Source organism: Nesoenas mayeri, assembly GCF_963082525.1.
Source record: "Nesoenas mayeri genome assembly, chromosome: 4".
NCBI classification, from domain to species: domain Eukaryota; kingdom Metazoa; phylum Chordata; class Aves; order Columbiformes; family Columbidae; genus Nesoenas; species Nesoenas mayeri.
This window is the reverse complement of record NC_137540.1, coordinates 46,916,778-46,943,969: the sequence shown is the minus strand read 5'-3', so window position 1 is coordinate 46,943,969 and position 27,192 is coordinate 46,916,778.

Sequence of the window (27,192 nt, the reverse complement as noted above, 5' to 3'; positions counted from 1 at the left end):
TTTTCTGAACCTGAAGGCATCTAAAGACTCAATGTCTGATGCTGTAATTGCATATGCACCATCTTAATTCATAATTGGTAGCTGACATACTTCCGTGATATAACTCTGCAAGAAATATAGATTTCTGAGGTTTGTCACTATTGTCACAAAATAGAAGCTCACAGCACAATCCGGTTTTTCTGAAATACTATTTGTAATAAACATAAGGAAATTTTAAAAACCAACAGCAATTAAATTAAAAAAAATAAAGAAATAAAAACAAACAAACAAACAAACAAAAACGAAACACCCTCTCTGCTTGCACTTAGACTTGTGACAATATCCAAGTAAGTTTGTATTCTGGCAGGCTCTATTAGAAAATTTCACACTCCTGAGAGTATCATCACATGCGCTCTCAACAACGAAAGTGAGACCTGTGTACATTTACCAGAAACTTCCTTACAGAAATTTCTGTTTCCTTCAGACAGATACCATTGGATTATCAGATAAAATGCATGTTAGAATGGAGAGAAGTGTACCTATCAAATTAATTTAATTTTAAAGGAAGACAATTTTATGCTAGATCTTTTTCACAAAACAACTTTAAATGTCATAAAAATATTTACAATCCTTGACAGCTTCTAGAATCCCTTAGGAAACATCCCAATATGTCTCATGACCATGAGAAGCAAATTGTTAGTCATTATCAGCCAAAACAGAGCTGAACTCAAGGCTTCAATTCTCCTTACTTTGTTGTCTTGCTTCCATCTCTTAAAGAAAAGTGACACTGGCAGAACTTCACCCGACAAAAATCTGTTACATAGGAAAAGCAACTGTGACCTTCAGAAAGCAGTTAAGATTGCTTAAAACTCCTCAAAAGTCTTGAAGTATTTCCTTAATATTTTGATGTTTACTGTAGCATTGATGTCAACAATAATCAATACTGAAGATTTGTCATTCAGTGTGTTTTAGAATAACATGAGCATTTCTGAATGATGCTGAGTATAATCAAAATTACAAATACAGTTTTTGTTAAGCATTAGATTTCAAGGAAATTCTGAGAGAAAAAAATAGGCCTACATTAACTAGTCAAAACTGATTTTTACAATTTAACATGTTTTGATGCAAAGTCTGAACCTGTTCCTACTGAAAAGAACTGAAACTTTTGTTACTTTATGTATTATTCTATGCTTAGAGGCCTAAAACATGCATAGGACCTTGATCTTCCATTTGCTTAATAAAAGTTGCCATTTTATGATGTAGGATATATTTTTCCAAATTATACTCTCCAAACATTTGGTATAGATGCTGTGGTCATTGCAGGATGAATTCCAAGGTTAACATTGAAACTGACAAAAAAAAAAAAGCCTATGCTCATAAATTTTTAAGTGGTAGTAGGTATAAAGGATAGCTGCAATAGACAGTGGAAGGGATGGTTGAAGAAGGGAAATACAGAGTCAGCATTGGGGTTCTCTAGACAGGTATCTTTTTTTCTAATGATAGCAAATAATGGTTGTCAACCATAAGTAACAACCAGTTATTCCCATAGGGAATAATATTCTCCCCACTTCCCTTCCAATCTTCACTTCAGGAACTTCCTGTTCCAGAGATTGCATCTAAGACTTTTGAGTTTATAGGTGTCAAAGGATATATTTTTCAAGAGTTTAACAAATCCATTCTGAACTTGTTTGTAGTTCTACTTTTTTTTTTTGCAATTCCTCTGACAATCAGTTTCTCGGTTTAATTCTATGTTATGGTTATGTGGGAAAGTACTTCCTTTTGTTTATTTTTAGCCTACTGCTCACTATTTCTTTCAAAGCTCACTGTGCTATTAGAAAAGTAAAATCACCATTCCTGAGTCATTTTTTGTCATACTTTTTAGGAAACAGAGATTACTTTTCAATGTATTATCTCCTTGCTGAATGAGACATTATTTAAAATCTTCCCGAATTAAAGCTATATATGTTATATAAGGCTCTCCTTGCCTTTCTAACCATCCTTTCCTGAACTTAATCCAATTTCACCATATTCATTTGAAGTAGGATAGCAAGAATTTAACTGTTGTATAATTTGGAAGAGTTAAGCATTTTATATTTGCTTTAAAAGTAGCTTCTTTTAAGTCAATGGAAAAGCCATTATATATTCATAAACAAAAATTTCTAAAATACATTTGCTGTTTTAAGTATAAACAGAAGAACAAATAAATTAATAAATTAATTCAAGATGCATCTTAGCTTTCAGTCTTGTCAGTATGGTCCTCTCTATATTCATGCAACTACAGGAGTTAGTCCACTGTTGCAAAAGTTGCAAGTCACATTATCTTTCTGTAACGTTTGATACATGTAGCGAGAAGGATTTCAATAACGTTTTCATTTCAGGAAAAAAAATGTTTTAACATTTTAGTAACCTTGGGATATGGCATACTTTTCTTAGTCCTTTAAAGTGCACAATTGCCTTCTAAATGAAGGAGTTGCACATTTGAATCAGCACTTTTGTGTACAGTCTGTGAATGTACCAACATATTCTCTTCACTTCTTGAGGCAATGTTATCCCTCGGGTGGTCAGAAGCAAACTTTCATGAAGTGTTACCAGTGAGATTTTACAGGGAAAGCCATTTATGCTACGAAGAGAAGTCAAAGAGAAAGGTAAAAAATACAGAGTAAAAATGTATTTGTCAGCTCTGGTTAATTTATGTATTTTTCTTATAATGTCTTCTATAGAATGAGATGTCATTACTAAGTTGTGTATTGCTCCAACATAGCCATCCATTACAGTAAAGTAGAAATAGCACATTCCATTAATCACAGACACAAGGTTAACTAAAGGTGTAAGCATATTGGGAAAGCAAGGTTTCAAATGTATGTCACCTTGATATATTAAGCAAATGTCATAGAGAGTTACAGACCTGAGAGAATAATAGTTGTAATATTAAGCACAGCTGCATTAGCCATGCTTAAGTCAGTAATACTCATTTATATCTCTTTAAAGAAATTGATTATTTGAGTTGTCTACCATAGCGTAAGCAACATATGGTACATAACATTTGAAATCAGAGAGAATCTACTGAAAAAAAAATTAGGACTTCTAATTGACTCAATCTATTTGGTTTAATAAATATTCCTTTCAAATCTATTCTTTTTCTTACACATTACTAAGCTGTTCCTCTACATTACAGAGATGAATGCCCACAGAATCCCTGGTCAATCCAGCACTCTGTGCCTTCATAAATAAAGACCCCTGTATAAGACAGGATAACTTTGTGGGATGTTGTGTATGGATGGCTGTCTGTTATATATTAAGAAGGGTTGTTGGGTCAATAGTCATTCTCATTTTGCTCCATTTTGGGTTTTTTCCCACCTTTTTCCTCCCTTTTTATTTTATCAGTTCTGTTTCTTTCTTTTGCACTGTTCTTTCTCCCATTTTACATCCTTCCTGTTCAGCATCCCATTTCTGGTATTTCTCTGCAGCATGGTTCAAAAATATTATTACTCTCAGCAACTATGGACATTTATGGTGTTCTGCAAAAGTAAAACATACCAGACAAATAACAAAGTCCCTGCCAAAACCATCTTGCAGTCTAACTAACTAGAAATACAGTCATTGAAGCTTAACTAAATTTCTTGCTTGCATGCCAGGTTTGACCTGGTAGCTAGTTTCAGACATGAGAAGAAACTTTTTAATAATATCAAGAAGTACTCCTACTGCATGTTCACTTTCTGGTGCAATCTGGACACCTTATGAACCTCACAGTGGGGTTGAAGAACATCTCCAAGACACTTCTGAATGCTTTAGTAAGACATGTAGTCTTTAACATTTTTACCTGGTAAGGAGTTCAAAAGTGTAATAAGTACAGTGTTTCCAGGAATAAAACACTTGTTTCTGATGTTATGTATTACAGCCCTCTTTTACTTTGTAATAGTAGTTTCATAGGTGTTCAGTATAAACAGGTAGGAGACCACTGTGGACATTATGTTTCTTTAGAGAGCTGGAAATCACTTAAAGCATTTCTTTCTATTTTAAAGAATTTTATCCAACATGTTTTCTGACAAAGCAACAGAAAAACACCAGTGTTTCAATATTTATGGATAACCTGAGGAGAACTTACAGAAAAATAGCACACATTTTCTTCAAATGTTTCTAAATTGCCCAATTGTAGCATCATTCCTCCTAACACAAATTACTAGTGGTGCTATGCTACTAAGGTATATAGTGGCACAGTATAAAAGGGGTAGTGGGGTAACTTCTTTTCAGCAAAGACAACTGAATTTAACTTTTCAAATAACAGATGCAGTAGAATTGCACATTTATTTTCTTCTGTGCTACATGAAAACTCATATTCATTGGATTTAGAGGATTAACTGTTTCACAATTTGTATGCATATTTGCTGTCTACTTAAAGAATTAAAAATTTTATTGTTAGTCAAATTTTAAATCTTGACCTGAAGTTGTATTTTTAGTTTTTCAACTATACCTAGTGCCTGCAGACTGGTTAAGGTGATACTTTCACTCTCTGTTTCAATCTGCCCAGACTCTTACCCCTCAAATAGAGTTGGGGAAACAACCTAAAGTAAAAGGATTGCTTAACTGGTTGTTTGTAGTCTGCTGTAATTGGAAATAATCAAACTTCAGTAGGCATATTCAAAACCTTTTAGCAATTTTTACAATATTCCATTCCTTCATTGATTTGGAAATATTGAATGGTAATGTTAATTACTGTGAATTTATTTTAAATAAAGCACTAAATAAATAACTTCACAAAATTTAGGGATGTGAAGGGCTGTCTTGCAAAGGAAAACATGGTAAATATTTTTAGATTAAGAGTATAGGAGAACTATATCTAAGAATGGAAATACTCTCTGATGCCTAATTCTGTCTCTGCCTCAGGAAGGGAATTCTTTTCCATTATTTTCTTTAGTGTAAAATCTAGCAGCATTTTGATTAGACTATAGTTTTAATATGTTACAACTGACAGAGTTATCTGACATTGAAAAAATACATCTGGGAAATTTAAGATTACAAATGTGCAGGAATTCCTGTGCATTTTTCTTTTATTTTAAATAGTCATCACCTACCAAACAGTGTGTTGTTATTTGTTACGATGAAAAATACTTTGCTAGGAAAATAGCTCATATATCTGTCATAAACCTTTAATCAAGGGTAAAAGAAGTGTTTCAATGGCAGTTTGTGATGTGTATGTGTATAACTCTTACCAAGAAAAAAAAAAAATGTGAAAAAACTGCAAAACATATACAGGAATAATTTTGAGGTTTCTAAAAGACTTCCTTATCTTCTTACGGTTTTATTATTTCTTACAGAAAGCCACATTGCACTCTTCTGTAATATTTACTTCGTTGCACTGAACACTGAAAGATGGGCTTCCTAATCTGCTAAGCCAATTCCAGGGAAGAAGGGAATACTATCTAGGCTTATATATTTTCTTCTGCCTACATGAAAATATAGAGGACTGGTAGTGTTAATCTTCTCACATTTTACTTGACTTACACTCCAAAAATAAGACCCTACTGTCCATACAAAATTTAATTACATTGTTTGCCTAGAAATCCATGTTCCAAAGTTATACTGGTATTGCTTTATTCATTAAATATGCTGAAAGCTGCAGAAATGTATGAAAAAAAAGTCTTATCTTGAACTTTAGTTTTTTGAATACCTAACAAAATAATTATGAAACAGAGGAAATACCAGTAGTAAATCTTCTGCTAGTAGGTAATTTGAGTGAAGTAAATGGAGCAATATCTTTTTACTGGGTGTAACCTGGCTTGAATAATGTTATTAGTGTTAGCTAAGTTCAGCAATATTATAAGGTGATCTGAGAGTTCTCAGTAAAAGGCCCTTTCTCAGTTACATTAAATTACTTAGCTATAACTCCATCATGAAGAGTTTTGTAGAATAATGGGACTAAGGGAAAACATAAGAACATTAAAAAATGAAATTGAGGTGGTCTAGAATCTTATCACTATGAACCAAGAAAAATTCACTAACTTTGTGATGTTCTGTTTCTCAGAGCTATGAACATTGTAAAATAATGCACGTAAATTTATCAGTTTCTAAATTTGAAATAAATCTCAGTGTGTGCATGAGCAGCAACAACTTAAAACAGTTTTCAGATGTGTGTCTCTAACTATTCACAAAAATAAACAGGAGCTATCTCCTAGGTGTGGCCAGCTTGCCTCTGCTTCACACATACACAGCCACTTCACATCTACTTGTGTAGACTGAAAGTTGCTTCAAATTGAGGGTCTGTGCACGTATGTTCAGCAAAAGATAAGGCTTGTTTACCTGTTCAAATATACTTTTCTTCCAGCCACAAATCTTTGTTTCCAAATCAGATTTCTTATTACCTTCTCATTAACTAGAAGCCTATATATGAAAGAGGATCCTCCATGTTTAGCCTCCCTCCCTTCCCTCCTGTCTCACTGTTATAATAGCCACCAAACTGGAAGAACATTTGCTGACACAAAGGGTTACACCAAAGATTTCTGCCAAGAGACATAATAGATTTCCTTTTAAGGGTTTTCTTTATAAATATTTTCAGCTACTACACAGGGATCACAGGTCTCTGGGAAGGCAGAAAACTCACATTCTTCAATTATTTCTTCCCTGCAGTATTGTTCATCGATCAGTTTTCAATTCAGAGAATACCAGAGATGGTATCAGAGGATGCTAAGTGTCCATATTTTATTTGACTTATGAAATGGCTTGAAACTCACTTCCTGAGTTTTGGCATTTTTGAAGGAGATAAAATGTTCTCTTATGACTAGGTATGGCCTGAAAAGAACAGTTCAGGTCAGCATTTAAACATTTTTGTGTATAAATGAGACACAGAGAAATCTTAACCTGCTCTGTGTTTGGAAAGAACCAGTTCATCTGACCACATTGATTTTGAACCCTAACACCAAGCAGGATAACCAATATAATCCTAGGCACAGACATTTAAATCTGCTGAGAAAATGTTGTATTGCTCTTGCCATATGTGATTTTACAGATCCTGGCACAGTGGATCCAGGTGCTATAAAATAGCACAAACAATAACAGAAATTGTTATCCTCATTGTCATACAGATTACCCCTGCTGAAAATTTTCCCCACGCAATTGACTATGGACTGAAAATTCAAGGTCTGTTTTGTTAAGGTGCTTACATTTCCACAGACAGTAATTATTTGAGATTTCAAAAAGCATTGAGGCTCTTAATTCCCATGGATTTTGCTTTTAATACTCTGGTTCATACTCCAAGAAAAAAAAAAATCTTTATTCTTTCTTTTTCTTCTATATTTAGTTATGAAAGGCAGTGTGAAACTGCTTTAGCTACTAGAGACAAAAGCCAAGGCAGAGGGATGGAAGACCCTTTACAGAAAGTCTGGGCTTCTTTCTGATATTGCAGCATCTACAAAGGTTGTTAGTAAACTGTGTGGCTCATTCATCAGGAAAAATTGTTTGTTGAGAGAACAGCTCAAAAATATCACTTCTGCCCACCCCATTCCACTTCTCCGCTGAATCTGTCCCAGGTGGGGTTATTTCAAATCTCACTGCAAAACCACAAGGATGTTCTTGAAAATGTTTCACATTTTATCTGAAGAGTTCCCTTTTCATTCATTATTGTGGATGATGCTTTCAGCTAGTTTTGGATGATGAAAGCCATGTTAAATTCAGAGGAATGCTTTTCTTAAATGGTTATCCTGAATCTATTCTATTGTGTCTGAAATTGCTAAAAACGGTGAATAAAACTTGTACACAGGCTCACAGAAATCAGATGCATTTTTAAAGATATATCCATTAACATATTCTGACATTTCTGTTTCCCAGAGGTTTTCATAACAGCTTTCATATCCCTTGAATTATTTTCTTCTGTCAACATGAAGAGGATATTTTGTGCTCCCTCAGTAAAAAAATCTACAAGCACATCTGTACAATCAATCTCCACTTTAAGGTTTTTGCATACACAAAATTCAAAGTCATTAAAGGTCAAATTCTGGGTGTCAGCCTGAAATAAATTTAGGCAGTGTATTATATCTAGTGGGCACTAACCTTGGTGATACATCAAACTTAGAAAGTGAATAAATAATCTTAAAATGATTGTGAAGGAAGAAAATAGAGACTTATAAGAGCTTTTATAAGAAGAGTTAAATTCAATTCACTTAGCCTATATAACTGAGAAAGTGACGTGATATGTTATTGTTCATTTTCATCTCTATGCCTTGTAGGAAACTGTCATGTTTGTGTTTTGTATAAATCTTCAAGCTGTGCTTATTGCCTATTCTTCAATACTGTCTGAGCAGAACTAGTATTTTCAATTACCGCAGAGTCAAACTTCTTAAGAAAAGTTATGAAGTAGTTTTTCAATATGTTCTGCTGTCCAAAAGAAAAGTAACAAAGACAATACTTTGCATATTAAAAACACATTGTGATTAAATATTTTGACCAGGCATATGAAGCGTTACTGGCTTTCTTTCTGTCTATATTCTCCAAAGGTTCACAGGCTAATTTACTATATCCCCATTATAATGGACAAGACAGAGTAAATGACAGACCATAGTGGATCTGGTACTGAGGTTTGTTTAACAGTCAAAAAGATTAGCAATTTTAACCTACCTGATTATCTCACAGTCACTCAATGACTTCCACTTTCTAGCTCTGCATTACCCAACCCTCCAGTTCTATCACTGTGCTCTGCCACTGCTCCCAGTTACCCAAAGTGGCCATCACCAGTCAGTGTTCTGGGTTATCCCATGGCATTCATCTTCATACGTCTCCCTGAACTCCAGGATCTGCACCCAGTTCTGAGATCTTTCTTCCAACCTGTCTTTCCAAGGCTGCTTCTTCTGGGGTATTCTTGGTGCCAGCTACTCTTTCCAGAAGAAAAAGTCCCCAGTTTTCCCAATCTAAGCAGCCTATGTACAGAAACATAATACATGATGACGCTACTAACTGGTTCTGCTGCATGACTCTGTTAATTGGAGGAAATTGGATGTGCCACTCTTGTTTAGCTGAGGCACTTTTGAAATTCACGAGACCATACCAGTTGCATCCAGCAAGAAGGGGGCTTTAGATTAAGAATTCAAAAGCTCAATTTCAGACACTTACAAAACCAATTCTCTACTGCCTGTTAGCATTCACAGCTTAAACTATATTTTCACCAATAACACCCATTTATACACAGTCAGATATTCCCTGAAATTAGATTGTCAAACTGTAAAGTCATTCTATATTACTGTAGAAAAGGAGGGGAAATGCCTCCTGCACAGTTTAAGATGACTTCTAACCTTCTTTAGGGACCCTGCTAACACTTTCCTACAGGAGCAATAATACATGCTTTGATCATGCGAAGTGCAGTGTGAGGTATATTTTTGAAGGTGTTTTTAATCAGATTTCACTTTCTTCTTAAACTTGAATATATTGATAAGAAAAAGTAGAAGGCAGAATTGACAGAAGATGTGAGAAAGAATAAATTCAATGATTCAAACTGTAAGGTTTGTAACTTGGTAAAATTTACTAAATATTCACATGAAATATCATGTAAAATAAGTGTGTTTCAGAATTTTCCTGCACATTTAGATATATAAAAAAATAGAGTTTGCTAGAAACTCTGGAAACTAGCATGTTATGATTTGATTTCTATTTAAATGGCTAGCTCTTTCCCAAAATGATTTGCTTTATGTGTAAAAACCTTAACTCTATTTTTAAAATATATTTTTGTTTATTGGTCTGGTCAATCCCTGGCACTGATTTTTGCATTCTGATGGGTAACACAAACTAAAAATATCTCTGTGGTGTTGCCACAAGTCCTCCTATTTTTCTTCATGCTTCTTCCATTCTCATCAAGCTTCTTAATATATCCTACTTATTCCTCAGGCCTTCTAATATACCTTTTTTAGTCTTTACTTTCATCCACCTTATACCACTTCATGTCCTCTCAGTTAAGCCACACTTTTCTCATTCCTGAAATAATTTTCCTGATGTCTGTCTGCTCCCATCTGTTTCTATCCTTCATTTTTGTTCAGTACCACCACCACACTTTGTTATTGTATGTTCTATTACTGAAGGAATTCACCTTTGAGAACAGCTTGTAATCATGTAAATCTACATAATCATTTTTCATTTGACTGATGAGTTAGTATCACTGTCGTTTCCATTACAATCATGAGAGAGAAAAAACAATAGATGAGTCAGTACTTAATTAGGAGAAGACAACAGACAGAAAAAGGAGGTGAAAAAAAATCCTAAAAATTACTTGATCATATTCTTGTCTCATATGCTTTTTCTCTTTAGGAGATTAAATTGATCAGTAAAAGATTTAACAGAAAATTCAAAGGAACTGAGAAAATCAACTTTCAGCTCTATCTCTTCCCATAATGCTTGAGAAAAGAGGGCCAAGGTTCATTTACTTAAAAGAAAGTAAAGTCTTGATCTTTGCCACTCAGTGTGTAGTAGTTTGCTTCTTGTGTTGTGGTCTCAAGTGCTTGGCACAGGATTTGGATGATACGTGAGTCAATCTTCAGTGTATTTCAACTGCCTTTGGTAAATAGTTAGCCAGAACTGTCCTGTGGTCCATCTCTACTTGTGTTGGAGGAGATTTCAGGTGATTTTTGGCAATTCAAATCCAACTCAGTACATTGGGAATCATGAGTGCTCCAATCACAGCTGACACAGAGCATGGCATGCAAATTTTTTTTTGTTAACAGCTCCCATTGCATGGCAAATTCCTAGTGGCTTCCTTTAAGTGGCTGACAGGTGCTCTTAAAAGTGGTTAAATATGAACCCTTCCTGGACCACAAGTTATGGATGGAGAAATAGGGGGAATGTAAAACATCCAAATTGTTATTCTAAATAGAAAAACTTTAAAGCAGGTTTCATCCTTATTCATTTTATAATTAGGGCAAGGGACAGGACATTCTGAGATCCTTTCACATATGGTAAAGAGCTAAGGGGATTGTCAAGCCCTACAGAAGGTCTAATTCCGATGCCTCCCCTAACTTTCAGTCTTTATCGCAGTAAGAGGGAAAGATTCAGCGCTGCCTCTGGGGGTCTACTAAATCTGAAGTCTGTGTCACTTTAAGAGCTTTTTTCCTCTCCAACCTGTAATGACAATGCATTGGCAGCCACCATCAGTTACTGAAGTAGTGTTCAGGCCTCTGTGTTGTTTCCACTGATTTTGGATGTGGAAAGAGAGGCAGCACATGGGGCGAAGTAAATCTGAAATCTGCAGCACTGGCAAAGAAGCAACTGCCATACAAAACATCTTTGCACATTGCTTTACAGAGTGCTGACACAGGCCAGAGTTACAACTTCTTCAACAGCTTAGCATTTTTAGAGGGAAAATATAATAACCTACCAAGCAACTGCAAAAGGGCAAATTTTCTTTGCCCTTTTGGCTGCAATGAAGACAATAAAGACTATGAGTTTGACACAGTATTTCCCAACAGTGTCAAAATGCCTCTGTTATCAAATCTGGATAATCCAAAGCACTCAACTACCCACAACTGTCTATATTGTAGTATACTGAAGAGTTAAGTGTTTATTATAGTCTGACTCAGACTGTTATCAGCCTGTTGTGGTTTAACCCAAGCTAGCAATACAACCACGATAGCTGCTCACTCAACCACTCCCCACCCCCCAGAATATGGGGGAGAATCAAAAGGGAAGGGACAAACTTGGATTGAGATAAATGCAGTTTAACAAATAACAAAATGCTGATACACTACTAGTAAATATATATATGAAATAGAAATATAATACAAAATCCAAGATACTCAATGCAATTCCTCACAAACTCAGTCCACACTGAGCAGCCAGTCCCAGGAAGCAGCACTTGGTTCCAAACAGCCGATCCCAGAGAGAGAAAAGAGGAAAGAGGCAGAAAGGCCCAGAGGCCTCTGCAAAACGGCAAAAGGCCAAACTAAACATCCTGAACAGAACTCCCCCAGCTCTGACAGAATATCTAGATGCCAGTCAAGGTCTGCCCCATATATGTCCCCTTTACTAGCCACCTCACACCTATGGGCAGAGTGTTCAGAATGTCCTTGGCTCTCAGATCAGAGCAATCAAAAACATTAATTCTGTCCCAGAGTGTTGTCTCTTGCTCTCAAACTAAGCCCAAATAATGACTGTACTAGAAACGAAACAGAAACATTTCTATCTGCATGAAGGAAATTATCTCATTTTCAGTCAAATCAGCATACAGTTTCACCAATATTGTGTCTTCTACATTGAAAAACAAAGTCAGAGTTTTTTTTTTTTCATTATTAAAAGCATCACTATTTTGAAAAAAAAAAAAAAAAAGAAAAGAAAAGACAGAAAAGGGTAATAGGGAGTTCGACATAGGGATGATGATGTAGTGTGGTATTTCAGGACTGGAAGTTAACTACCACCAACAGGGTCAGCACTGCCTTTAGCAGGTGTCACTCACAGTGACATTCGCCCCAGAACTATACATGCCATATCAGCTGATTTTGTCAGTTCATTCCTCTGGGATTTTCAGGTGATGGGAAGAGCATGTAAATTCCTATTGAGTTAGTGGAGTAAATCTGTCTCTCATTCTCTCGCGTTGCAAAATTATGCTATTTCCCAAAATGTGGCTGCAAGATAGTTTTATTTTTCCATTTCATTCCTATTTTAGTTAGGTCTGAATTTTGCTTGGGCAGTTAGTTTGGGAGTGGATATATGTCTATTTTCTGAAGAAAGTTGGTCTCATTTATTTAAACAAACTATTACCCTGAATAATACCTACCAGTAGTTATCTGTTAGCCTTTGCTATTAAACTTTGTGCTAATGGTGAATTTCTGAAGCCTCAATATTCAATGAGAATGAGAAACTTATCTGATTAAATTAAAACAGCTTGAATAAAGAATGTTATTTAAGCAAAAGACAATAAAGATCTCTTTTGGCAGGGAAAAGAAACATTTCTGAAAAGGTTTGGTTATCTGATGTCACAAGGTTATTAATAGATGATTACTAAATGGGTTTCAGACAGTTTCATACTAACATAGCCTTGAAAAAAGATGAAAAACCAATGCATAGTAACATGAACCTTAATATTTTGTTTAGCTTCATTGCTGAGTGTATAAAGAGACAAGACAGAGGAAAGCTTGATGAAAGGATCGTTTTCCCATTAAAATGCAATCCGTTTTGTCATTTTAATCTCCATTTGTTATGTTTCATGTTTACACAGAGAAAAACAAGAGCCAAGAGGTTACACTTAGTATTGCAGCAATATGTAATCACTTTTTAAGACCTCTAGGATGCCCTTACCAATTATCCTACTCCTTCAAAATTGCCTCATGATCATTCTCTTGCTAGTTTACCTACAGTACAATCTTCCTTTCTGTCTTTCTGGCATTGTTGCTTCACAGGCATCTTCTCTGTTGACCCTCTGATGCCTGAACCTCACGGCACTTTATAGGTTCAGTTACTGCAGGGCTGGATTGAGTCCTTGTGGGCCTGCTGCGGTGGTTGCAGCCCCCTTTAGGTCACTCAAGCACCTGGATACATGGGCAAACCAGGCATGTTGGGGCAAATAATTCCTACCATGCAAGTGCAGTCAGATTAAGCACTAATGCGCTCCCTGATGTTCTCAGAGCTCCTACCGTATGGGAAAAGACCCCCTTCTCCCTGAGAAAAGGTGGTGAAAATCAGTCACTTTTGGCAGGCTGGTGTACCTGTGGCTTCCCTGCTACCTGGATCATAGCCCAGGCAGGATGGTACCAGAACTTTACAATCTGAAAAGTTCTTGACATATATAAATGGTAGAAAGCACCAGAAATTACCTCATCCTAATTTACTGACTAAAGTCAATGATCTCGCAACCCTAAGACAGTAAACCTAAGTGAGACCTGTTGGGGTCTCCGAGATCACATTGGACTGCCACTTTACATTTACCTCTGAGTAGGACATCACTTCATGATGAACTGACATCACAAAGCCATGGGAGTAGATAGATTTCCTCAGAGTCAACAATTGCCAGCTGAGAATGCTGCATTAAGAGTAATTTGCTAATCTCAAGAGGGAAATTTTGTCATAGGTATACTTCCACATATATTTAAGTATGCATAGATTAATGTGTGCTTGTGTGTGTCCACATTTATTCAAGTATCTGTGGATTAATGCACAAGTGTGTGTAGGTGCATTATAGATCTGTATGTATGCGTTTTTACCCATGTATCTATGTGCACGTCTATGTGCATGTGACCTAATTTATCTCTTTGTAAGTATAATGTGACCCTCGTCATTCTCAAATCTGCAATCATTGCTATTTTGATTATAAAAACATACATTTAATTGTTTTAAATCACTTTATTAATCAGCTGTTAAGTGTTATTAAAATCAAATATTAAGCTTGTGATCTCAATGAACTGCTGCTAAATCAAAACGTGTAAAAATTCCATGCACAACACCTGTGTACCAAGTGTATCTTTTATGTTATCTAGTTCATCAATCTCCCTCAAATCACCCTTAAAGTATATCTCCCCCTCCCTCAAAGCCTTTCAAATTTAACCTCTGTAAAGATTCCAAAATTTCCTCATCACCTTGGGTATGTGCTGTCAGTCAGTTTTTATTGTGCATGAGCTGTTTTGCTTGTGTCTGAGCCACGTTGCAAAGTCCTTAGGGTAAACTCTGTGTCCTCTTGTTTGTACAATGTTAAGAAAACATTCACCACTCAGTCAATAATACAGTACATAATAAAATACTACCTATTTTATCACCACAGGTCTAAGCTGGGACTTTGTGGAGGGTGGATGTAAAAAGACAATTTGTTGTTTGGGAAATTGCTGAATTTACAGTCTGATGGTGGAAGAAGTAATATTTTTCCAGGACACGTGCTTCTTTTTCTCCTTGTATCTCAATTATACACAGTATTTTTTTTCTATGTAATGTATTTGGACTTACCCTCCAGTCTCTTACAGATATTGAGGTAAGTATCTTTCACATTCTTTCAAACTTATTTTTAATCACATTAAAAAATAATTTGGCCCATTAGCTTCAGAGCTGTACTGAAGCCTTACAATTAACCCTGAAACTGGATGAATTAACTTTATGTTTTATTATAACTTTACACCCAACCTCCATTTACTCACCTTAATGATTTCCCCATCTCTGTTTCTTGAGAAGCCAGAAAACCTCCCATAAAGATTATTAAGGATTTGTCCTCTACACAACTTCAAACCAAAATGACCCAGCATGTTGCTGGTCTGTTTACTCCTCTGTTCTTACCTTGCAGAGAGTTAAGATTTTGTCCAGTGTTTATATGGTAACAAAAACCTCTTGACATAGATTTTCTTTAAAGAAATTTTGACTTTAAGAGCAGATGCTTCACCACAGAGATTTCTTGTGTGAAGTTTTAGGAACTAGATTATTTCTTTACACAGGCATAACACAGACATGTGACTCTGCAATTTAGTTATTTGCTTCAAAGTTAAATGATGCTCCACAGAACTGAAATGCATCCTCACAGAATGAAAGACCTCCAGGCTTCTGGGAGAGAAGATGATAGACTAACATCTGGTGTAAATCAGGGAGGAGAAGAGCAGAAGTTCAATGCAAGAGTATCAGTTCCAGACTGAAGATGGAAAGGAATTCCAGCTCAGCAATCATCAGCACAGGAAAGATATGGATGTGTTGGAGAGGGTCCAGAGGAAGCCAGAGGAGAAGAGAAGGCTCCGGGGAGACCTTATTGTACCCTTCCAATACTTATAAGAAAGATGGGGACAAACGTTTTAGCAGGGTCTGTTGCAATATGACAAGGGGTAATTCTAGATTCAAGCTAGATATGAAGAACATATTTTTTACAATGGGGGCAGCGTAACACTGGCACAGGTTGCCCAGAGAGGTTGTAGACATCACATCCCTGGAAACATTCAAGGCCAGGCTGGACAAGTCTCTGAACAACCTATCTAGTTGAAGATGTCCCTGCCCATTGCGGCAGGGTTGCACTAGATGATCTTGCACTAGATCCCTTCCGATCCAAACTATCCTATGATTCTACATCTTTTCTACTCATATTTCATCCACGTAAGACTAAGTTTCTCTAAGATCAGGCATGGGCTACATATGGAGATCTAAGTCAACAAAAAAAAAAAGAGTTTCATATGATACCATTTTATTCCTGGCTTCTGAATTACAGTCTGTTCACTAAATGTGAATACACCCAAACTGATCCAACACCTATTAGCCTGGGCTGGTAGAATCATTCCTGTCATGCAAATCTCCTTAATTCTTCCTCTTCAATTTTCTGGTATTTCTTGCAGGGTTTGATGCTCCATTTTTCACTTCCATAATATTTTTTTCTAAGAATGTTTATTTATCAGCATAAATAAGTAAATAAGCATGCAGTGCTGTAGAAAGACTTTGAGTTAATTTTGTTAGGCAAACATCCCCTCTGGTGTATTTTCCATGGCTATCTAAGCCTGTTACATACTCAACATACTGGGGTTTTTCTGACCTGTTGAACATTCTTCTCATATCATTCTGAGATCCTAAGGTCCTGATTTCTGACCACAGGTTTTTCTGACATACAAGAGTGGTTAAGAGTGAAAAAATGTGGCTAAGAGTTAAAAAGAGTGCTGCAAAGCCAAAGAGTCCAGATGAAGAGAGGTTTAGGGACATGGAAACAGACACAGGTGTAAATTAGGTTTCCACAATCCAAAAATCACAGTCCCAAACCCACCTGAGAATAGTATTAGAGACTCACCAAGAGATTGCCACAAGGATCAAATTACAGAGGTTGCCCCTGCCTTGAATATACTATAGCTTGCTTGTTAGAGCAGTTTTCTGAAAGCAGAAGTTCATTAATATCTCTTTCTTTGGACCTGAAAGCTTGCATTTTGAATTCTACTCCAAAGACACGAAAACTAAAATGCTTCAGATACTTAAATGCTTATATCTTGTACCTGACGTATTTCCAAATTTTGTGTGAATATAATTATTAAAAAAGAAACCCTCAGTTTTCCTATACCCATATGAAAATTTATTTTCCAAAAGAAAAATAAAAATTTCACTTTTTTTTTTTTTTTTCTGTTTAATCTTAGGAAGCATCAGCCTGTCCATGAAAAATCACTGTGAGCTCAACAACACTCCAGTCCTTACAACTACGTTTTTCAGCTAAGCTTTTAAATCCAAAATGGAAAACTTCATATACCACTGTGGAACACATGCCTGTACTGGGAGGGCCAATTTTGCATGTACGTGATTGCATTTCAGAAAAATAACCCAATGATAGATTTAATGTTTAAGATTTCCTCCAGAACAAAATGGAACTCACAGTTCCAAAATCTAAACACCTGCATGTATGTCCCTTGATCAGAGACCATTTCTACAATTAGAAGGCTTGCTTTATTTTATCCTGATGTAGAAACAATATTCTGCTTTTGCTGTTGTCACATAGCCATTCTACAGGAAAAACTAATGATACAGAAAACATGTACCAATTAGTTCATCATGAATTAATATGCACCTCACTTGTTCAAAAGATATGCATATGTGACCACTGGATGCTGCAAATTATCTCAGACTGTTACGGACTACTTCAGTCTTGCAGATCCTGCCTCGCTATCTGTTATGAAAAAATGCTGCTCTTCTCTCATGAGGAGCCAGTTCACCTCCATGAAAAATTCTGGAATTTGGAGCTCTTAAAAATGAAAATTGTTACTGAAATAGAAAATCTTAATGGTGACCCTATTCCTTTTGTTATTGGCAAACAGTTTGAAATTTAAAGAAGAGAGAAAATAAGTCAGATGTTGCAGCTTCTATTTTTCACAATGTTAACGAGACTTACTGTGTGATATTGAGAGAGGCACTTAGTTTATGCATTTCCAAATCTGTAAATTAGATTAACACTTGCCTACTGCCTTTGTCAGATGGCAAAGTCAATGATGCATGTGAACTGTTTAGCAATTTTTAGAGGAAAAGCTTCTTACACAAATGCACAGCATAATCTGATATGGAGCTGTAGACCTGCAGGTAATCTTTCTACCACAGATTTGATTTTGGTAGTTAATTTGATTACAGTACTTTGTACAAAACACCAAGACTACACCTGCTTCACTATATGAATTTCTATCTGCAGTGCTGGCTGTTTAGGTGTTCATTCATATGTATGTATCAGCATCTTCAGATGATGGTGCCATGTAATATTATGTTTGTTCCTCTTGGATGTTAGTTGGCTTTGTTCCTTCCTGTTAATCTTTCTTCAGATGCTAAGGTTAAGAAATACCTATTTCTCTGCCTGCTGCATGCCCCATCAAAATTTTTCTTGTCCCATGCCACTTGTAGAACCCCGAACTAGCCAAAAGTTTTTTATAAGAAGCCTAGAGGCCGTACTATTTCTAATGTCTTGTTGAGAGCCATCTCATTGCCTTTGTTGTGACAAGCATTCCTATTCAAAAACCTTAACGTGGGCAGCAGAGGTAGGTACACAACACTCAGTTCAGACAAACCAATAATGAAACCTATGGGTCAGAGGAAACAAGGAGATGGGGTGGAGTTTGACTTTTTCTGCTCAACTGCATACATGATTTAGAGGTCTGATTAGATCCACAAGTGCTATTAATGATCAGATAGCTTACATAATATTCCTTTTTCGTTTCCACTTTTCCCTGTCTCTTTTTTGAATGTTGACTTACGACATTTTTCCTGAAGAGGCTGTTATTCCACTTCATCATGTTTAACTTTACTCTTTAATTCCACCTGCAATTGAGAGATTAGGAAAGATAATGAGAAGAGTTTTTCATATTTGTAGAGCAACACCAATGCTTGGAAGGTTTGGCTTCCTATCACCTTGTAATGAGGTTTTCTGGGTCTTGAAATTACATCTCTTAAGGTATGACATGACCTCAGACTAGAGTTTAATTAAAAGGTGTGTACTTGTTATTCATAAAAGTTAGGCTGAATATTTCCAAAGAAGAGTGAGGAATACTGAAGATCTGTTTTCAGGTCTCTAATTCTTTGATTGCTTTTTGTATGCAAATTGACAAAAAAAAAAAAATGTATTTCCATATATTTTCTTGGAACCCTAGAAAGTCTTCTTGAAGACCATTTATTTGTATCATGAAGATAGCTAATTAACCCCATCTGAAAGAGTTGTTATTTTACTGGGCAACATTGCACTCTATTCACCCTTTTTATCATCTATTAAGGAGAAGTGTTGCCAGCATGGTTCATCTCATACCCATTTTGTTCATAATTGATTGAAGCCTGAACTCTGTAAACCAGTTCAGCTCATAAAAATGAGAAACTGATAATAGGCAGGCATAAAGTAAACATCACTGCATAAGTTTTTTGTCATATCGCTTGTTGCCAAAGCTGTTAAATGAAATTCATTTATGGCAGCTCAGTAAAGCAGTTTATTTAAGCCTGAACATACGCAGCCTTACAACTCCTGAAAGTCAGTCACAGAATTGTGTTCTTTCCCTTTTTCTATGTATTCTCTGTCACTACAACAGCAATAATATGAGAAGACTCATGGGTTTTTGTATAGTACATTAAGTGGAAGAAAAACAAATCTTAACTGCTTCCTCTGCTCAGTTCCTGTGTCTGCTATCAAATGACATGGTATCTAAAAATTGTTGATGATTGTGCTAATTAATTAATATTGTGGATGCTATTGTACATCTTCATTTTATAAAGAATCTTGGCTGGCAAAAACATCTCACTCTTTGTACTTGCTGTGGTTTTCCTCTGTAGTGTTCTAGTTATGGAGAATTATCCAGGTAGTCTATATTTTAAAAGAGCAGGTCAGTGTTTTTGTTAACATCATGTTTTTGGGAAGACTTTTTCTAAAGATTCCATAGGTTATTTTGATCTTGAACATAAAAATCTGTGCTAGCTGTAATACAGCGGTTAATGGATATCTTTTCCTCACTAACTAGAACAGAGTAAAGTATGAGAGACCATGGTTTAATTTTCTGCTGTTATGGTTCCAGAACCACAGGTCCACCTCACGTCATAACCAGCTGTGACATACATTGCCACTTGCAAACTGTATGGGAATATAGCAGAAGATTTGGCAAGGTGATTAGTTAAATGTAAATACACTCAAGTGACTTGCACCTGTCTGTAGAAAAAGCGCACAAATTGCACTAATTGTTTTACTGACCTTGTGTGCTTGATGAGTAGAACCTCTGTGTTAGATAACATAGGTCTGTGAGAAACTCTAGGTACCTTATCATTATGTCTGAGATTCCTGATTTGTTGTGAGAAAGAGCGGGAGGCTGTGCCTGTCTGAAGCCTTGAAATACAGATGAGCTCAACAGGCCCAGCCATCTTCCAGCAGGGCTGAACTTAGCAGCACCTGCATCCCCGCTTGGGTCACCTCTGCCTGGGAGCTTAGGTGCTGCTTCAGAGATCCCCCAGTAGAGAGGTAACTAAAATAAAATTTGCTCTTTGCAATGCACTCATGGCCTCTGGCTCTTCTTGAGATGTGCCTGCGTATGTGTACACACCAAGTGTAGGCACAGCACACATGTAGAGAAGTCCTGGAAGATCTTACATCCTTATTACAGGTGGGCACCTCTAGCTGGAGCTAGAGGCCTTGGTTCCACCAGGAAGGTGGATCCATCAGGGATGAAGACAGGCACAATAATTAGACATTTTAAAACTTTCTATTTGCAAGTTCTAGAGAAGTGACAAAAAACAAACATTAAACTCTAGCATACTAATTAGTCCATTTTCTCAAAAACATATTCTGAGAGACAGTCACTATATTATCATATTTTAAGGTAATACTAAAAAAGTTAATACAGACTTGTAAAGAGTACTGTTATTTGAATTTTTCATTATGAAATGAATTCTGCACATTACATTATTTATTTATGTATTAGTATACCATATTTGAATCCACCATATTGGTTTTTTATTAATATTTTGTTATTTATTTAAAAATATAGAAATAAACAGGAAATTTAATCAGTTATTTAAACAGTTATTTAATCACATTGAGAACTGAACTTCCAGAAAAGCCTGTAGGAAGTTTGGAATTTTATCACCTGTGTAATAAGAGGCTAAAAAAGCTGCTAAAGAAAATTATTACTCTTTAATTTATCATATTTAATTTGGAGATCTGTAAAAATGTGAAGATTTAAAAAAATATTAGACTTTTTTTCAGATCTAGATGTCTTTAGCTAATTGAAGGTCCCCATTTTTTTCACCCTAGTATTAGTGACAATGTAAGGCAAAGTAAAGCAAGACAAGGGAGAACTTAAAAAAAAAAAAAAAGTCCCTCCTAAAACCAACGTGATTTGTATCAACGAAACATCCCATTTGACACATGGTGCATTTCTCTTTGATACTATAAGAAAAACCAAGAAAATTAACTATCTAGATAAAAAAAAAAAAAAAGTCACTGGAAGAGAAGGACATGAAACTATTTCTCCTTTATGCAATAGTGCATTTCTTAGTATACACATCAACAGTAGGGGTACTTTGTTTCACAAGATGTGAACGCATCTTTTTCATTTCCCGCAAAAAAAATGGTAGTTTGGTAATTCAAAGGTGGGATTTCTTTCAACTTCCCTCCTGCCCCCCTTTTCCATCCCGTTGACAAAATTGCTCTATTTCATGTAAAATATTTACATAGTCATTAAAAAATAAAAGTAGTTTCTTTGTCCTATTGGATCAAATATTCATCTAGAAGATGAGACACATGGATTACCATCTGCCACTCAACCAGACAAGCTCAGAAAAGCTCGGTGTTTGAGGTACAGTCTGGGTAGGTGGAAGGCTAGTGCATTTATTTACCTGCTGTGTGGGAAGGAAAATAAATGTGTTTCTCTGCTGAGCAACCTATCCAAGGCATGGGATAAAAGAAGAATATCTTTCTCCTAATTAATTTAAGATTTGCTTTCTTGACTCCAATCCAAAAGGTGGATAATTTCACCAGTACTGCTTTGTAGACTCAAAAATGTAAGACGTTACACACTTTAAAAACCTTTCTTTGAGTGCTTATGTAGACTCTGTTGCTGATCTCTTGCCTTAATATATTCATTTGATTTACAACAGATCACCAAGAAGGAAATGAGCAGGACGGCTGAGGAAAATCCACCTCTTGACAACACTTGAGAGTTGTAAAGAAACAATGTCAGCTCATGCAAAACCATGAGAGCTGACTTATTATGTAATGCTTCTGGTTACAGCTTTTCCATGATTCACCAAAAACTGCTGCATAAGAATGCAATTTGCCATGTTGGATAAGGGTGAGTGGTACACACGGTACAGTAGCCCAAACCCTGACTGTGGTTGTATTTACTGAAACATTTTGCAGCACGATAGACAAAGTTGAACTAACTGTGATTTAGGAAGCTCAGAGTAACAAGAACAGCAGAACTTGGTGATATGACTTTAGCATATGTAATAAAAGCCTGCCAGAGACACTGGATGTCGGTATAGGCCAAACATTATGCTGCTGCTGCCTGCGCTAGTGAGGTGAAAACTAGAACAAATATGTTTACTGGAGTAAGAAATTCCACCATGGGATTATGAAACACAAAAGGCTTAATATCTACAAGTTGAGATGACGGGAACGAGAGTTCTCTTCTTGGATTACTCTTTTCTTTCTGATCTGTATTTCAAAATGGCTATTGCCCAGACTTAAGGCAGCAATGAATGGTGCGTGCTACTTATCATATAGGGCTGCCAGAATCTGGTTCCATGTACAAGCAGTCATGAGAAGTAGTAACTTCTGAAGAACAATGCAAAGAATTTTAGCAGGAGCTTACCTCTCTTTCTGTGATTTGTTTAGGGGTCTGGTGACCCTATACAGTAGGCACCCACTCTTGCTACTCCTAGCAAGATACAAACTTATCTCTGGTGCTGTGGCAGGTTTTCAGGTTCCCTTTATCAAATTCCAAACGGAGGGAAGGTGATTATGAAAAAAAAACAAAAAACAAAAAACATACTGTCTCAGGCCTAGACAAACATGACAGAGAGGATAGACTGCCATGTTTCAAAGAAGTCAGATCATTCCTTGGAGATGACCACATTGTCTGAACTTCATGAAGCATACATTGAAATGTACCACCCTGGAGACCTCAGTGTAGATAGCTATGTCACAAGAACATAACTCTTACCTTTTATCTGAATTTCAAATGTAAAAGCACTGTTTCCTCCTTAGGAGATCACATTCTAGGAAACACATACCAGTTTTTATGTATCCCATCTACACCATCAAAAGTATATTTTAGACAAACATAGACTATATTAATATAAATGTCTTGGTGTAAAGATGTTACCAACAGTTGTATCACTATACTGCAACATATTTTTGAAAATTAAAAAGCTATAAATATAAAAATAAGGAAAGATATACACATTTACTTTCATCTAAAAAAGCAACCGCTAATTTTGGTGGTGGTGTCAGGGAAAACAAAAGGTTTGTAGGGAATGGCAGCAATGACATTCAGCTGCATATTGATACTCTGAAGACCCAAAGTATACACGTCAGAACAATTTCAAATCTTATGTTGCATCATTAGTGAAAAACAATAACTAGAGTTTCTCATATGACTGATTTTCTTGAATCACAAAAATATAAGTAATTTTCACTATATACAATGTATTAAGTAGGGAGGCACCTATTGGTGAATATTGGTGCTAAAAGTGCATTCAAATATTTCTGTGGCAAAATTTCTCTCTCTAGTGCCTGTAAATGTATAATGACATTGACCATATTTCCTCTGGAACTGCAGCAAAAATGGCTGAGAATATAAAAGTTTTGGGGTGTGCCATAATAACATTATTTATTCTTTTGCCTTACTTTCGTGGTAATTGAATGTCTTATATTCAGAAATGTTGAACACCCAGTAGAACTTCCATTTGACTCAACTCTGGGATACATCTATTAAGACACATTATCAGTGTTGTCCATAAGGAAGTCGAATGTCTTCTAGCAATGGTACATGATGTGCAAACAATTGTGTTTATCTACAAAACAAAAATGATTAAACAAAGAGAACAACTATGAAAGTCAAGAAAAAAGAAAATCTGATTCTCTGTCCTTGTCTGTTCCCTTTGTTTTTTACTTCCTCTTGCTCATCACTTTCTTTCTAACTTTAGCTGCCTTTTTCCTATTTTTCTTTGATGTCCTTTTATTTCACCTTTCAGTTTTTAATTTCTTAGATGAAGTGATTTCTTTGCTGGGTAATGGAAGTGGTATGTCTTTTGTCAGAATCATTATATATAATTAATGTAATTAAATGTGGTGACATGTCATACATATTGTTGAACTAAATAACAATTAATAGCTGGAGGAAGGCTTTGAAAACCATCTTATATGAAAAGTTTCTAGAGTTATTTCTTTAAAGGGATTTTCATGAACCATCAGTTACTTTTAGTACAAGGTTATAGAGTTAATGGTATGATTAAGTCATTTGAAGCCATGGAGTAGAATGTGAAATGTCTCTCTCAAATTTTATTATAGAGAACATACATAACAGGCTGTATTGGCAGTCCTGCTGAACTTACTTTGTTCTCTCGTTCAGCATTAGTAGCAAAAATTTCTCCCTGCTTTCTTCATCCCACGCATGCACCTTTGCCCCAAAACGACTTGAAGTTGCATTTTAAGGTACAGCTTCTCAGCTCTTTGAAAGCAGTTTTTGGTGGGGTTTTTTGGTTGGTTTTTTTTTTTTAATACTTTATTTCACTACTGCAGACATGAATGAAAATGGAGCATTTTATAATTTGGTATTTTAGCTGACATTGAGCTTCAGTAAGTAGACATTCTCAAAAACAGTAAAGAATACACAATGTCAAATTCAGAGATACAAATATTGTGCTGTAGCATTTCTTGGTAGTTTGAGTGTCTTGCATTGCACTGTAGTGAAATGCTATTGTATGGTATGGACTCCCTCAATCAAACCTTCCTTCTCTCAGTATTGTCTGACTCTGTGATATTATAATCCACATACTAAAATATCATATGGAGGCAAAAGTTAAATTAAATAGGGCATGTATACACTTTATTCCTAAGAAGAAGTTGATCAAAGAGGAGGAGTTAAAAGCCATCAAATCACGTATCAAGAAAATATTGGCAATAGAGGAAACAGGACCAACACAGACTGTTTTGACTCTGAAGACTCACAGGCAATACCAAAAGTAGAAAGGAGAGGGAAGGAGACTTCAAAACTCTAGTGAAAACACCTGAAAAACTGATAGGAACAATGCCAAAACACTGCGAGCCATCTGTCACAAAAGCACTTTACAGAGAGATGTAATGTAAAGAAACTCAGAAGTACCCCTACAAAGGATAAAAACTAGAGGCCAGAAACTTCCCATCTCTGCTGCTGTGGAATAAAAAGTGGGTACATACCCACTTCTATGCACACCAAGCTTGCATTTTGTCTAAGGTATAGGTATATGGAAGTACTCTAAGTCTTGACTTACCCCCAAAGACCATGGACCGCCTAAACACTCTACGGTGGCAGCTACTGCTCTTTGTAGCCACAACCTCTTGCAACACCTACATGCAGGTCAGAAAGAGACGGATGACAGGCTGCCCAGGACTAAAGGCAATTAACATCATTCAGTTTAGATGATCAGAATGAAGCAAAACCAATGGATTAAAAATTACTCCCTTGGTATTTTTGTTTGCATCATTTTATAATTGACTAAAGCAAGCATTTCCCCTTCTGCTCAGTAACAGGACTGTATAAATTGTGGGAGTGGTAGATGTGAGCTTCTCATTATTCAGGATCAACTTTATCACAAAATTCTCTGAGACTGTTAACAACTTCTCCTTCCTTAGAAATAGGAAGGACAAGTACCTCAGTTGAGCATTGTCTGTGTTTCTTCTAATTGCTTGCTGTGGGCTTTATTTCTTGAACTTCCTTTAATATCTGTTGGCCTCAATTTCAAGGAGAACAATGATGTCCAGTATACCCTTAAGGTATAAATGAAAGCTATTAAAACCAAAGAAATGGGTCACTGTAAGTTTCTTCAGTATGAGCCAAATTCCCTGGTGGTGTAAATCGGCATCTGTTCCATTCACAGGATGGATTAAAGGACCTTTATTTAAGGGAATATTTAGTTTTCATAATCTTTTACTCCCTGAAAAAATATTGTTGATTAAAAAAACCAAAAACAAACAACAACAACAACAAAAACCCAAACAAACAAACAGAAAAACACACCTCCCCTTTAAATGAAAATGTGTCTAGCTACATTTGCAACTTTGTTTCATGGTTTTATGTGAAAGGTGAATGAGTAAAATTATATGTCTGGCTTAAACCATGATGCTTACCTACATCTACATTTTAGGGACCTAACCAGTGTTGCTGACCAAAAGTAAGTCTACTGGCACATCAGCGATCTTGGCAGTCAGACAGAGATTTTGCAGATCAGTCTGAAAAGCTGAGTTGCCCAAGCTGCAGTGGAGTTATAGTTCAGCTGACTAAATGCTGATTTGGCTCTAGGCTCTGACTCCTAATGTCACAGTGGCAAGCCAATTTCCTGCCTGCTCTACATCACCATAGCTCCATTAAAATCAATGTCTGAAGTTAATACACTTTAACTTAGTACTGACCTAGACCAACATTTTTTTAAGAACCAGTCTGAGTGAAGGACATTCTAATTAATTATACATGAATAAGAGATGTTTTTTACATTGTTAATGAATGCAACCTCAATTCCGTTATATATTTTAAAATACATTACCACATTTTCTTCCTTAGAGGAGTCCATTTTTCACAAACAGCTGATAGAACTTATTTTCACCTTTAAGGAGTAATCCATCAGCAACAGTGGCAAGCCAAACAGTGGGCTAAATGCAAGTATAAATTTTTGCAGTATTGCCATTTTCACACTGTGTGTCATGTAAATGTATTTAGAACCACAGACTGCCCTTGATCTGTGGACAGTTTCCCATCAACTTCCCTAGGAGCCTCACATGTAAATCAATCACCTCTGCTATCACTACCACAACCATTTAACAGTATAACATGGTTATGACAACCAGTATTTTTACTTCCTATGAAAATTTAATCATGATTTTTTTTTTTTCAAATAAAAATAACTTATTTTTTTAATTTTAATTTCAGTTGTATCCATTCTTTCCTAAAACCCTGAGCAAAATACATAGGAGCATGCATTGAATTGAAACAGTTGCATTCCAATATGCTAAACTGCAAGAGAAAGAGAAATAAACACTAATGAAAACTCTGTTAGAAATTAATTTCACAGATGCGTAAAATTAATATACATACAAAACCTTGGCTCTAA